General features: G+C 41.3%; 1 protein-coding gene and 1 long non-coding RNA gene across 4 annotated transcripts in view; one reads left to right on the forward strand and one right to left on the reverse strand.

Moving 5' to 3' along the window:
• Nucleotides 1-15,823, forward strand: part of LOC308475470 — a 597,484-nt gene that overhangs the window by 287,370 nt on the left and 294,291 nt on the right. The gene's annotated exons all lie outside the window — the stretch shown is intronic.
• Nucleotides 1-15,823, reverse strand: part of TSPAN18 (tetraspanin 18) — a 160,258-nt gene that overhangs the window by 143,386 nt on the left and 1,049 nt on the right. Inside the window, exon 1 of one of the 3 annotated variants that reach the window (XM_081002258.1) lies at nt 15,714-15,732. The exons of the other annotated variants lie outside the window; for them this stretch is intronic. The gene's annotated coding sequence lies outside the window, so the exon portion shown is untranslated. Of the gene's footprint in view, nt 1-15,713; nt 15,733-15,823 lie in introns of those variants that run through there. 3 annotated transcript variants of the gene reach the window in all.

Genomic DNA, 15,823 nt, shown 5'->3' on the forward strand with positions numbered 1-15,823 from the left:
TTGTGTATTCCATTTTAACAGCAAGTTATACATCCTTGAAAGTACCTTAATCTTTGGTTCTAACAATTCTGTTTCTAGTTTCGATTTCTCCACCTGGAACCCTAATTTCTTGTCATTTTTAAAAACTTCTTTAATCTGAGCGTAATGTAACCAGTCTCGCACTTTATCCTTCATTTTCTCCAAACTCTGCAATTTCCAATTGTCTCCATCTTTTTCTAGTATTTCCCAATATTTAGGCCATTTAGCCTCCATATTGGGTCTTTTTCGGGCCTTAGCTTCCAAGGGTGAAAGCCACCTTGGAGTTTTATTTTCCAGCAAGTCTTTATATTTTGTCCAGACATTAAACAGTGATTATCTGACAATATGGTTCTTAAAGGCCTTATTTGCTTTAACCTTGTCATACCATAAGTATGCATGCCATCCAAAAGCATTGTTAAACCCTTCCAAATCCAACACGTCAGTGTCCTCAAGAAGTAGCCAGTCTTTTAGCCAGCAGAACGCTGCGGCCTCATAATACAACCTTAAATCTGGCAGGGCAAAGCCCCCTCGAGTTTATTGGTTTGTACAGGGGGGAAGGGGGAGTTGTTCTTGTTTTTATTATGTATTTTGTGTTTTTTATATTGTATTTGTTGTGAACCACCTTGAGATATACGGAAGAAGGGCAGTATACCAATATAAATAAATAAATAAAACTGCATCCCTTTCTCACAAAAAATGCCAACAGGCATACTCGCAACCAGTTTCTGAAGCAATTCTAACCATGCTTCCTGGGCTGCAAGGCCTGATGTCATAAACACCTACACTTCAGACTCCACTGGCTTTGTAGGCATATCTACGGTGTATATAAATCCTGCTAGGCAACCCAGCGGGATAGGACAAGCTTTTACACCTAGATGAAAAGATCTCTGCCTTTGTTGTTAACTTTGTGTTGTTTTTTAAATCTATGCTCAGTTGTTCTTGCACGTTTTAAAAATTATTTTAGCTGTTTTTAAGGATATGCCTGCAAATCACCTTGGAACACATATGTGGAAGGTGAGTCACAAATTAATAATAATAATAATGATGATGATGATGATGATAATAACATTTATTTGTACCCCGCCCTCCCCAGCTGGAGCCGGGCACAGTACAGTGGTACCTCGGGTTAAGTACTTAATTCGTTCCGGAGGTCCGTTCTTAACCTGAAACTGTTCTTAACCTGAAGCACCACTTTAGCTAATGGGGCCTCCTGCTGCCGCCGCACCGCCGCTGCACAATTTCTGTTCTCATCCTGAAGCAAAGTTCTTAACCTGAAGCACTATTTCTGGGTTAGCGGAGTCTGTAACCTGAGTGTCTGTAACCCGAGGTACCACTGTATACATAAAAACAGGCATCAATTAATTAAGATACATCTTAAAATTAATTCAGACAAATTAAAATCTGGACAAATGGCAGTTATCAGGTTAGGATTGAGAGTGGTTGATAAACAAAAAACAACAACAACTCAGATGAGAGGTTGTGCTCCACAGGTCTACATGACTCTGGTTTTATATTGATCAGACTTGCATACAAGGAAGAACTTTATGCCTTCATTATGCTGTTCTTTTCTTTTCTTTTTCTTTTGCTTGTTTAACATTTGCTGGTCATCTGTTAGTAAGGAATCAGCAAGCAGGAGTCCTTCCCACCCCCATTTGCCAGTTACCTCAGCTGCCTCAGAATAGGACCAAAAGAGGCTCAGTCCTACTAGACTCAGGATCTGCATCTTGACAATATTCTAGCCACATGGGTTCTAGTAAGAGTGGGGGGAAATAATAGCACACAAATCCCCCTGGTTCCTGTTGGTGTGAAAACATGCATGTTGGAATTAAAGTATTTATCCTGTACTTGCTAATCTGAAACGGTCCCATGGGAGGAGCTATCACATGAAGCACTCAATATATTTTTAAGGGAAGCAATTTTTTTTTTACCTTTAAAAATGTATTTCTACACTGATTTCTTTAAAAGTAAAGAAGGCTTTGCATTAAAAAATAAATAAATTAAGGAACACAGGTGACAGCCTCCAAGCCTTCCAGGAAAGCCCAACCAAGGATGTTGTGGGTTTTTTGGGAAAGGCAAGCATGGACTTGTAGAAAGCATGCTCACAAACACACCCTAGCCTCCTTGAAAGGGAAGCGAGGCAGAACCTTGCACCCCACCCATAAAAATTTCACAAAGAAATTGTCTCCCCTCTGATAACGCAAATTATATTCTCAGTAACTGATTAAAATGAAGTGGGAGAAAGTTTCAGGAGAGCACTAATATTAAGGACTGCTGAACTCCTGCAGTAAGCAGGAGGAAGAACCAAGCAAATGGAACATGAGAGGGATGTTCTTGGGCAGGGGTAGGCAACCTAAGGCCTGTGGGCCAGATGCGGCCCAATCACTGCCTCAGTCCAGTCCATGGACAGTCTGGGAATCAGCATGTTTTTACATGAGTAGAATGTGTCCTTTTATTTAAAATGCAACTCTGGGTTATTTGTGGGGCCTGCCTGGTGTTTTTACATGAGTAGAATGTGTGCTTTTATTTAAAATGCATCTCTGGGTTATTTGTGGGGCATAGGAGTTCATTCATTTCCCCACCCCCACCGCCAAAAAAAATATAGTCCAGCCCACCACATGGTCTGAGGCTGAAAAAGGTTGCTGACCCCTGTTCTTGGGTGAGATGAAGCATGCTGGGCAGAGTGAAAAGCATATTGAGGCACAAAAGAGCAAAACAATTAGCTTTATGAGGTTATTGGTCCATGAACCACTCCCTGTAAATAGCTGTGCCATTGAACTGTGGTGTGCTGCTTCCTTTTTTTAGCTAATATACTACATTTAGGTTGTGGATCCTCATGCATGCAAAACCTGTGCTGTTGCCCGAGGCATATGCATATGCAGTTCTTAGTTCTTATGTTTACAATTTTGGTCTGGGCTACAAGATGATTACAGATGCCCCCTCTATGTGTGCCCATCACTGCTTTCATGGCTGCTTTCACAGAGCTGCTCTGTGAGTGTGTTCTCTGTCTTCTCTGGTTGTCTTTGTCACATTGTGTTCATTTAGGGTTAAAGTTGTTGAACTTTTTTTGGCAAAGTTGTTGAGTTGTTGCAAAATTTCCCCCCAAAATTGAAGTTTTTGAGCTACAGTGGTACCTCAGGTTAAGTAATTACGTAATTTGTTCTGGAGGTCCGTTCTTAACCTAAAACTGTTCTTAACCTGAAGCACCACTTTAGCTAATGCGGCCTCCTGCTGCCACCGCGCCGCCAGAGCACGATTTCTGTTCTCATCCTGAAGCAAAGTTCTTAACCTGAAGCACTATTTCTGGGTTAGCAGAGTCTGTAACCTGAAGCGTATGTAACCTGAAGCATATGTAACCTGAGGTACCATTGTACAGTCAAATCTTGACTCCCGAATGCCAAAAACCCAAAAGTAAGTGTTCCAGTTTTCAAACGTTTTGTGGAACTCAAATGGCTTCTGAGGAGCGTTTCTCTCCATTCCCCCCCCCAACTGAAATTGCCAACCGCCCTTTGATTTTTGGTTTTGGAAGTCGAACAGTCTTCCGGAACGGATTACATTTGAAAACCGAGGTTCCACTGTTTTTAAAGGAAATTTGCCATAAAAATAACACTTCCGACATGGGTTGGCATACACCTGGGTTTTCCTGGATATTTTCACTGATTTTTTGAAATACCACCTGAATGCTATTTTCAACTGACAACTTCTGGATATGTCATTCTGGACTTATGGCAGCCCTAGTTCATTGCTGGCTGGGCACGCAAAATGAGAGTTTTGTTTTAATTTCCTCTGGTGGGATTTGACTCTCCCCCTTTCCCATTTCTCATTATCCTGGTAAACTATCGGGGGGGGGGTGTCACAGGCTCTCCCCCTGTGATAGCTCAACTGCAATTCCCATTGTTGCTTAGCCTACTGTCTTCCTTTACTCTTTCCTGACAAAAAACATTTCTCCTCAGAGGATCATTGTTCTCCAGGTAGAACAGGAAGCCTTTTCTTGGATTTTACTCCAAACATGCCTTCTCCCTAGTGAGCTGCAGAGCTGGCTGAGCATCAGGTTGGACTATCAGCCCTTCCTTCCCTATGTGTCTGCTTATCAAAAGCAGGCAGTGTGTGTTTGTACTGTAAAGGGATTTGAATCCCACCTGCAGGGATCACTGGAATGCATCAGTGACTGGGGCAAAGGTGGGTGAAGATTGTGTCTATTGGCTGTGTTGCATGTGTTTGGGGCATGGAGGGGATTGGATGAACTTGGAATGTATTTCTCTATTACCCTTCCATACTCCCAGTCCCTTCCATGAATCGGTCGTGTGTGTGTCACCAATACATTCTTATGTACAATATTTTCTCCAGCTGTTGTGGATGCTGGGCTAATGTCCACCAGCGTCACTATATTCTGTGCAGTTTAAAGTGGAATTGTTTTCCTTTCAACTTTGCAGCTGGAAGTGCGTAAGATCCCAGCTACACTATGCCAAATTAGTGGATTGCTGATATAACAGCAGGATTGTCCAGAAATGTATATGCAATTATTTTCTACATATCTGTGTTATAAGTGACGCCACGCTTTCAAAAACCCACCAAATTTGTTTGATTACCAGAGCTGCGGGACAGAAGAAACATGTGAGTGTGTGTTCACATTACAGGAAATGAAGCCTCTCTGAATTCACTTCCAACTGTCTTAAAAACGATGGTCCGCTACCAGACTAAAGTGCCATGGTCACCCATTTCTTTTGGCAATGGGAACCATCTGCAGGAATTTAAGATAAGGAATCTACCTAAGAATGACATCTCAATTTTGCTTGAACATTAAAAGTGACTTTCTAAAGAGGGGCAATCCTCCAAGCTGGCTTTAGTTTAGAAACTGATTTGTAAGTCAGTACAGTGTTATTATGAGGAAAAGATCTAAGAGAAAAAGTAGACTGTACTTTTTAAAACAAGAAACAAATAACCCCTAGTTTAACAAATAATGCTTTTAGATAACCATTTGGCATGGGCAAATTTTCTATGCTACTCAAAGCACTCCCAAAGCATATTTCCCTTGCTCCAGAATTGTTATGCAATTGTAGCTTATGCAGAGTGATTTTAACAACACTGATTTACCACTTCTCAACCTATATTCTCAAAGCAGTTTACATTAAAATTTTGTGTAATGAAATGATCAAAAACTATAAAAGCTTAATAATTTGCAGGAGCAAATAAGCAGCACTAGTCAGTGGTTGAAGAGCCTAGCTCACTAAATTGCATAATAATAATAATAATAATAATAATAATAATAAACCATTCTCTGAAAGAAGACAAATGAGATAAGTTTTATTCCATGCTGCAATCCAACCTCATCTTGTATCTTTAAAATTTTGTGTCTGGAGACAGTTGCCAACTCATTAATAAAGAAACTCAAAGGAAAAAAGAAACCAAAGGCTCCCCTCTCCGCTGCCCGCTGCCCACACCAAATAAAATCTTTTTCTCAGTTCCGAACCTCAGATCAATGCAGCTGGGTAATTCCACAATTCTGATGACAACATATTCTCTTGGAGTGTGCCTGACTCTAAAGCGAATTAAAATTAAAAATCCAATTAACAGGAGAACTGCTGCTTCTTAATGGTGGCATAGGAGGGTTTTTGCCAGGCGAAGTGCTTTTACACTCAGCGCCTCCCTGCCCTCTACATTTCATGCCAGAGCGAGAGCCAGGTACTGAAATGGACTGCAGGTGAAGTCCTTTCCTCCCTTCACTGGGAGGAATTTCCAATAATGATTTACCCTCTATCATTCTTCGATGCCCACGATGTCATGGGATCTGCCTCTATTAAGGCAGATATGAACTGGAAACCTCATATCACACTGTTCTGGCCCTATGTAAAGTTCCTCGCTAGCCTATTTTTCTTTTTGAACCTGTTAATTCAAATGCCCCCTTCAATTCATTTCCCCTCAGGCCTCTTATGTCTAGATCATCTTCCCATTAAGCCTTCCAGTGCTCAGTGTCCCTGACTGCCTTGCTGCAGTTTTCCTGTTTATAGAACATACAGCACCTCTTATCTGCAAGAGATTTTTCAAGAACGTAATGACCTTTCATGTTATTCTTTTTAAAAAACAGAAACTGTACAGTTTATCAACATTCCATTGCTGATTCCTTCACTTTACTATGGACTAAGAAGTGCACATCACAGCAGCACAGGGGACAGAAGATACCCTGGAAATGTTATTTTAGTTTGAAGCCAGTTTTTAGCCAATAATATACACCGTAGACTCATTTAAACCCACATGAAAGGCTTGGGGTTTTTTTTAATGTTATGAAACCCCATGTAGCTAAATAAGGCAAAGTGCAAAAAGCTGAAGTAATTTGCTTGCTATCATAAATCCTAACACATGGCAGAGTCAAAAATACATGAAACCAGGGCTTTGACGATTTCTGCAGCATGTCCATTTTGCACTAGACTGTACATGTGGGCCCTGCAACAAAATATTGCATAGGGCTCCTGTTCAGGATTTCAGCCAGCCAGCCATGCCTTCTTCAGAGCTATACCATTCATTCCCTGTTCCGCCCATTACTGTTTTCCCCACCCCTCACTCAGCAGCATTCCATGGCTATGAACATGCTCAGTCCTCACTTGACTTTAGGTGGGTTCATTCACACACACCCAGTGTGTTTTCTCTGAAGAATTTGCATACTTCTGTAAACTTTGGAGTTCCCCCAAGCATGCAGAAACCTCCCTATCTTGTGTCTGTGTGCTGCCATTTTGACTAAATAAGCAGCGGCACTCATGCCTGAATATTGGAAATAAAGGCAGTGGTCTGCAGTTGAAGTGGCATAATGCCCAGTTTTAAGCAGGGCAGTTTTGATCCTATTGCCATACGCAACATTTTTATAGTCCTGGTTTATCTGCAGAATTTAAAACTGTCCTCCTCAGACTCACACACCCTTGTATCTTCTTACAGTTATTATGGACTTGGTTTTTATGAAAGGGTTTTGATTTATGACAGTTAAGTGCCAAAAGAATTTTAGAAGTGAATAGTAAAGACGCTGCACTGCCTGAATGTATCTACATAATATTATTATTGTGGAAAATATACTAAGCTTACAGAATGGCAACATGCCAGTTCCTGAAATGTGACTCTCTCAGGGCATCTCAGTTTAAGCTGTAACATATGTGTTATGTGGCAAAGAACAGAAATTAAAATGTGCTATTGGCTTCATGGCCAATGTACATAATGGTTGTCTTCCTTAGATGAAGATTATCAGCTCCGTCTTGTTATTCTTAAGAGGCTGAGACCTTTTGGCAAAATGTACTCAGAGGCTGAGTGCTAACAGATTACCACCTATAAATTCAGCAGGATTAGTGCATGTTCAAATAGATCTAGCTGGGTTAGCTCCAGACCTCTTTGATGCCATTAAAAAGTAAAAAAAAAAAAATGCTTAACACCTTTCAGATAAAACATCAACTTTAAAAAGAATACAGTGGTACCTCAGTTCTCAAACATAATCCGTTCCGGAAGACCGTTCGACTTCTGAAACGTTCAAAAACCGATGTGCTAAAGGCTGGCTGCAAGTTCAATTGGAAAAATTGAAAAACATGCAGCAGAAGTCGTTCAACTTCCAAGGCGCGTTCGAAAATGGAAGCAATTACTTCTGGGTTTTCGGCATTCGAAAATGGAAACGTTCAGCTCAAAAACCGAGGTACCACTGTATACCTAAACAGGAAGTTTTTACTTGCCTTCTAAAAAGATGCAGATCTTCTAAAAGACATACTTGCCTTATGAAAGAGAAAATATGTTGGACTTATACAGAGTCCAGGGAGTGCTGTAATGCATAAGAGACTTGTTATGGTCTAGAGCAGGGGTCAGCAAACTAAGGCCCAGGGCCCGGATCAGGCCCAATTGCCTTCAGGATCCGGTCCACAGACTGTCCGTGGATCGGCATGGGGATCCTGTTCATTTAAGCTGCGCCATTCCCCCCCCCCACGCCATTCCTCCCTCCCTTCTCCTGGCTTCTCCCTACCCTGCCTAGAGGATGAAGGGGCTGGGTTGAGCGGGCTGAGTGCCATTTTAAGAGCCAGTCCTTTTGTGCCACTCATCTTCCCTCCACCACTGCCCTGGTACTCCTGTGGGCCAGAGAGCAGAGCGGATGAGCTCTCTCTGCCTACCCATGAGAAGCAGCGGCAGTGGCAGTGATGGTGGTGGCGGCAGCCCCTGGGAAGGTAAGCACAGCGGCTGGGGCTGGGGAGGACTACTTGCCCCCCTCACCGCTTCTCCGGCCCACCACGAGGTTTGAGGGACAGTGGACTGGCCCGCGGCTAAATAAATTTGCCAACCCCTGCTCTAGAGTAGCCTTCCCAATTTGGTGCCCTCCAAATGTTTTAGACTCATTGCAATAATATGTAACCCCGCCATTAGCCCATGAGCTCAAATGTACTGTGATAGCACTGAAAAAAGTGAGTTGTGAATTGCTATACTGAGTTTAAGGAGATCTATTCTAAAATTAGTTGGTAAAAAAACAAACAAACAAACAAACAAACAAACAAAACCTGATGGAAAGACTTGGAAAACTGAAAAATCTTAATGTTGCAGGAATCAAAGTGACTCCACAAAATGCTCTTTATACAATGTAAGAATATTACAACAGATGAATTAGTATCATATAATTGAAGGCAGTACATGCCATCCAAAATCACCAAATACGGCAACACGTGTTTGTGGTTGAGCGCCCAACCAAGTGTCATCTCTTTCTAGAAGACCTTGGTTTATTGTTGATCAAACTCTGGTATGTGTCTAGGGACATTGCCTGGGATATTGGGAGAGATAGCCCCAGAACTGGGAAGGTTTGTCACTACCAACATCAAGAGACACAATGATACAAAATTGCAGCAACAACACGCTCATGTAACTCTCCAACTGATACAATTTTGAGATGTGTACCTACAGACTGCTCAGGAGGCATGTGCTATGGCTTTAAGTTATGTTGTTGCCACAGTTGTTTCAGGTAATTCATAACGCTTAATTACTGGTGATGAAGTCAACAACCTATAATTATTGCACTGTTATGCTTTATACAACTGTTACAGTGGTGTTGAATGTTAATGGCACAATATGTTGCTTTATGTTTTTAAGAACCTGCAAGGCCAATTAGCCCTCAGATACCATTCTTGTACATTTATAATTATTATTATTATTATTATTATTATTATTAACCCTGGTTACTTCTTTGCAACTTCACTGTTTTACTGAAAAGGTTTCATTTCCCTTTTTTTATCTGCCAATTGTGTTAATGTGTCATGCTTAATGCCATCCAGCAGGTATTTTATTTTTATGGCTTTGTTGGGGTGCATTTACCCCCTAAACTGGACTGATATATTTTTCTATTGATCAATTTTTCTACTGATGGATAGTTAAACCTCTAATTGCAATCCTTTCTATGGAGGAGAACCAGCAGTCCTCTGTCAACCATGACTGTCCGATGTGGCTCTGCCAGTTTTCCTACAACAGGTTGAGAGAAGGCAGGACTAGAGAAAATTAAATAAAATAGACAAATCTGATTATTTATCTGAAGTAAAATGGATATTCTTGGTAGAGAGATCTTTATTTGATAGAAATCTGTTAGCTATTTATCAGCTTAAACTCATTATCTGCACATATGGTCTTCGAACTGTGTGTGTATGTGTTTTTAAATTGGGCAAGTATTTGCTGGAGAAATGTCATCCATCCAAGTGCCAGTAACTGGGAGGAGAGGAAGGGCAGGTAGAGCATGTTCTTTTTTCATATTAAGTGAAGTGCTACCACAATGAAAGCCATACCAGGTTTCACCATTAAAGAATCCAGTATCACACAACAAGGCAATATGAATGCTTAAATATTAAGCTGCTGAGAGAAGGAAAGGAAGACATTCATTGATAGAAATAGCCATAAAAAGGTAAAGGACCCCTGACAGTTAAGTCCAGTCGCAAACGACTCTGGGGTTGCGGCGCTCATCTCGCTTTACTGGCCGAGGGAGCCGACATTTGTCCACAGACAGTTTTTCCGGGTCATGTGGCCAGCATGACTAAGCTGCTTCTGGTGAAACCAGAGCAGCACACAGAAACGCTGTTTACCTTCCTGCCGGAGCAGTACCTATTTATCTACTTGCACTTTGACGTGCTTTCGAACTGCTAGGTTGGTAGGAGCTGGGACTGAGCAACGGGAGCTCACCCCGTCGCGGGGATTTGAAATAGCCATACAACGTGCTATTTCATTTTTTCATCCTGTTGTTCCAGCAGGAGACATACAGCAGATAACTTACACACATGGGATTGGCTTTTGGCTCTACATGTGCATCTACATGCATAGTGTGCAAACTGCTAATCTTATATGCAGCCACATTCATATCCTAAAATGAACTCAAATCTAGGAAGTTCCAAAACCTCACCACAGATGCAATTCATGCATAAATAATGTAAATATTCAGCATTTAATAGGCATGGAGAGGTGCAAGTTTCACATCCACAATACCTGATAAAATCATCTCAAGAATGATCAAAACACAGATACTGCACAGCTTACTGATGTACTTAAAAGCATAGAGTGACTTCACTTCCCACAAATCCAATATACATCCTGGAAAAAACATGGACACACTTGGTAAGTTGAACCAAGCTAATTTTGGCAGGACTAAGGACCCAGAAGCTTTCTAAGGAATAGCTATGATGGAAAACCAGACAGCCAGTTTTTTCTGATGCATGAAAAACTGTAAATTGGCAGGCTTGAATGGCAGAACTAAGCTACAAAAATACATAACCCGACTATCATCTGTTTACTAGGACCAGTTCCATGGAATAAGCCTATTTTAAATCCTTCTCAGCTATCTACTCACCTCTTATAGTAGCTGAGCAAAGGGGGGGGGGGGACACCTTATTGATCTAATACAATTACAATTCAGCAGGGGAGACTAAACGGAAGGTTTGTTGCAGGATGTTAAAATGTAACAACCCAAACTGTCTAATGAAGTGGCCCAAAAGAAAACAAGTGAACTAAAGTAACAGAGGCAGATGTTGCTCTTGTTTTCAGCTGCTTCACTCCTTTCCATACATACCTTTTCAGTTGCTTAAAATGGAGGTAAAGCAAAGTGTATTAAATCATGTTTTCAATTAAACATATACAGATATAGAACTTGGCAGGAAGTTTAGGACTGATCAGCAGTTTCATAAGCGTGCCTCAATTATCCCCCCCCCCATCTCTTCTCCGTAGCCCAAAAACTGTAACACTAAGCAACAAGCCAAACATGATATCATCCTGGGATAAAGACGTTGTAAGAGAGGCAGAGAAAAACAGGAGGCTCTTAGAACCAGCCCTTGTATGCTCTTTAAAAAGTTATATTTTACTCATGGCATTTAAAATTACAATAATGACAAAATGAGTGGGACATAGGAGGTCTTCAGCTGTCATATTTGAATTTATACCCTTAACTGAAACATTTTAATTCCCTCCCAATGACCTGTCTCCAGATTATTTTGGTGCCCTCCCAATCTATAATTGTTGTGAGCTATGTTCTGTTTAAGATCCTTCCCTCAAATGGAGCGATATGCTTATGCCATGCTTTACAGAGAATTGTCACTCCAAACATGGCATGATGATATGACTCATGAGGTTTGAATGCCTCACCTGAAATTCAGGAATATCATACATCACTGCATCAGTCGATATATGGAATGATATTGGCTGTATAGAGCCAAGTGACCTTGTAACAAACCAAAGACTCTTATTACCCTGCTACTTTGCAGAATCCTCTTCTTCTGCCCATAGACACCCTCAAAACAATCCCCCAAGCAAACTGACATATAGCCACTGCATGTGAGAGTGTGCAAATATACCAAGAGATGTTTCCTCCTGTTCCAGTTCCTTCATTGTGTATCACCTAGTATCAATTGAAGAGGCTCTTGCAAGTGGAGGACTGGTGGTGCCCACTGGGGTTGGTGGAATGATGGGCAGTGAAGCTAATGGCAGGAAAACTCGGTAGTGATAAAAGGCAGATCAAGAAACTGGATGCATTTCCCATTCACACCTCTTTCTTAGGTGGCCAGAAGGACATGTCACACCTGCAACTCCCTTCATCCTTTACTACCGACTACACTGTGTGAGGCACACAGGAGTTGGATGTTGGACAGCATCTGGAGGACCACAGGTTCACCACCCCCTATACCAAATGCAGTAGCACCCCGTTATTTATCCACATCCTGTGTCCTTCATTAAATCTGTTAGAAATGCCAGAAATCATTTGACAATAAATTATTCCCCCTCAAGTGGAAAATATAGGCATTAACATTCAGCCCTGGCTTGAATTTTCTGCGAACTAGAAACATTCCACCAAAATTAAAAGTCTTACAGTACATCATCTTAGAAAATCAGGATTTCTCCTCCCCCTCACCCATTTCATTTCTGTTAAATAGCTGTTTCATTTTATAGTAATTGTGCTGTTCAGTACACAAATCACCCATTTCGTTTCTATTAAATAGCTTTTCTATTTTAAAGTAATTCTGTTGTATAGTACATCAGCAATGTACAACATAAACAGCACTTTAGCTGTAATAAATACTAAAATATTAACTGCCTTCTAGGGACCATCAAAATTTTGAATAATCATCAAGGACGCACAAGCACTCTGAGGAAATCCAAGGAGAAAGTAGATCTTTACAGCAAAATGTACAGTTTCCAGCAGAAAGATTTGAAAGTTCTTATTTATAGCAATGCAAGCTTGCTTTCATCCATAGGGACACAATCCAATCCCTCCACTTTGCCCTGCTCTGGGGTGTGTGTAGCAGGCTTGGACTGAGCTGTGATGTTTCTCTACCCAGCCCTATTGCCCTCTGTTGACACTGAGCTCCCCCTTCTGCCCACCAAAGAGGAGGGAGAAAGTGATGTTGTCAGCCGCTCTCCACAGGTAGCAACCAGCAATAAGCCCTGAAAAAATAGTGTGGAGAGGGGCCGAGCCACCCCAGGATCTGTCAGATCCCAAGCCAATCCCACAACCATCATGTGACTACCTTGGGACCAATTAGGACCTGATTACTGCAACAACTCTATATGAATGAGCTGTGGGCTTTTATGCTCCTCTGCCCTCTGCTCTTTGGCACACTTAAGGAAGATCAGTAGCTTTTACCAGAGCTTTGCATAACATCTAAATTTGGGGGGGGGGGGCTGTCGTTTCTTTAAAGCAGGGGTGGAAAACCTGCAGCTCAAGAACCACAAGTGGTCCTTGCACGAACTTCATAGGAGGGAGAAAAAGAGAATGGGAGGAGAAAACCAGGAAGGACGGAAGCCATGATGCCTGGAGCAATGGAAGGTGGGGGGGGGACCCCAGCAACTGATGAGTTTGGTACTGTGATAAGAGTGAACTGCCCTTCCTCTGGCAGGCAGCTGGATGAGGAAGAAGGGAGAAGAAAGGGATAGAGAGAAGGGTGGATGGCCTTGCCATTTTTGGTTCTGGCCCCACTTGCCACTGGCCCCTGACAGATTATACCCAAGGGAATGCAATCTGTGAAAGAAAAAAATATGAATGATTTGCCTACTCCTAGTTTATAAAGTATACATTAAATTATAGTTAGGAAGAACAAGCCAAGATCAAATCATGGTTTCATGCTTGTTCTCACTAATTAGAATTTCAAAAAAAATCACAGTTCTCCACATATGGACTTTACACATGACTGTAGTTACTTTAGAATTAGAAAAGGAAGCTTACAGTCTCCTCTGATGCACAAAAGAGAGGTGAGGGACAGTGTAAAAGCCCAGTGTTTGCCAAACCTCATTTATAGTGGGAACCCATGATTTCCCAGTTTGTCTAGACTGGGCAGCTGCAAAAAAGGATGTGAAACCCTAGTTTTACATAGGTTTCCAAACTGAAGTTAAGGATTACATCTGCATCAAGCAAACCATAGTTAAGACAGTTTTTCTCTCCAGCTTCTCTGCTTGCAAGGTGTGAAGTAGATTTCTCCCTATATGTCCCTACTGGGGGAATGGTTAAACTCTGCATGCAAAACCATCGTTTCATCTGTAGTTATAGCAACATCAACTATAGTTAGCATTAATCATTATTAAGTGCTGTGTGTGCACAGGATTGATAAGTTTACAAATATGCAGGAAGGCATTTAAAAGTCATCTAAGTCTGTTTCAATGCCCATTCATTTCAAAGCCATTTGCCATATGATGAAACATGTTCAGTCTAGCAAGAAAATAATGTATTATAAAGCAGAATCACATATTTATACGTTTCCATAAGTTGTCAAGTGAGAAATACCATCAGATGGCAAAGTACCCTAGAACTGACAACCTCCCAGAGAGATGTCAGTCCAACATAGCTTTTAAAAATCTCTAAGGATGGAAAATGAACAAGTACAATGTTTCAGTAATTCTGCAACCATTACCTAGTAGCAGATAACAGTGATGCCCTTCCTGGACTGTACCACTTTGGACTAATGGAAAGATTCAAAGGTGTCAGTACGCTCCTATTTTAATTTTAAACAATCTTCCTCCTACATGGGAAGCTATTCCACAAGGGAGAAAGCTAGGCTAACTTCCTTTTCTCCAGCATTCCAACCTTGGCATGTGTAGTCTCTTTTTCATATATGGGATCATTCAAACTTATAGACACCTGCAGCCCGAAGTGGTTCAGCCAAGCCTGTTTCTTCATAATTGAATAAGCTCTCAGGGAAGATATACAATACACACACACACACACACCCGGAAGAAACTGCTCCACTGCCCAACAAATCTTATAACGTATTTTTCCAGATGTTTAACCTTTGCCTGTTCCCCTAACCTCAGTGACAGGTGCCAAGAATAATAGTACATTGTTTCAGAATATTGCGATATCATGACAAATGCAGTGACATACAGTAGAATCAGAACAGATTCCAAGAGTTAAAAGGAAAACAGTCAATATGCTAAAAGAAAGAGGAAACGTTTTGTGAACTACAGCTGATAATAAAAATTCCAGCTTTAAACAAATGTATCGCACTAGAATAACATTTTTCTAAAATAAGGCAGTGTCAGCTGGATACTTTGCTAAAACAATGGTTTGGTTGCTGCACAGATCAGTTTCCTTTTTAGTTATTTCTTGCATATTAGCAAAAGATAAACAACACATTTGGTACATGACTTGTATCAGATATTTAGGCAACTGAGCCGCCTGGATCATTGGAAATTTTCCAAGTTACAGTGTGCCCAGAACTAAGAGTAGGAATATTTATTAACAAAAGGTTCAAAATCCTCCTGGTAAATCTATAAGAAAACTCTGTATACAGCTACTTCTCTTGCAAAATAAGAAAGCAATGCAAAGTGAGACCATTAAAGGAGACAACCCACTAAACTGATCTTTGATGATAAGACAACACACTAAGTTAAGCAGAGATATGAATTTGTCTCCGTTTGAGACAGGCGATCACCCACTGAGATAGTCATCTTGAGGAAATGTTTTACTATGATCTGCAAGTTTAGTTTGGCTTGGATTACCTAAAACCTTTCAGCACATCTTTTCTGTTATCATCAAACACAGGGACAGAAAGCTAGCTGGAAAGAATTGGGGGGCAGAGGAGGGAAGGAGAGAGAGACACCCAGCATGGTCCAGTAATTCAACATCCCAAAAAGCTTCCCTTCTATGCAAAAGGACAAGGAATAGAGTATTCTGTTGCTTCCCCCCACCCCCAACACTCACTGTCTGGGAAGGAGGACAGTAGCACATTTCTCACCTGTTTCCACTTTCCACCTAGCACAGGTTGTAAACATCCTCCTGATTCTGTTGGGATGGATGAGATGGAACGAACTGTACAGCCCGCTCCACCCCTTCTTTTAAAATAAA

The sequence above is a fragment of the Podarcis pityusensis genome (assembly GCF_964106645.2).
Source record: "Podarcis pityusensis genome assembly, chromosome: 1".
Taxonomy (NCBI): Eukaryota; Metazoa; Chordata; class Lepidosauria; order Squamata; family Lacertidae; genus Podarcis; species Podarcis pityusensis.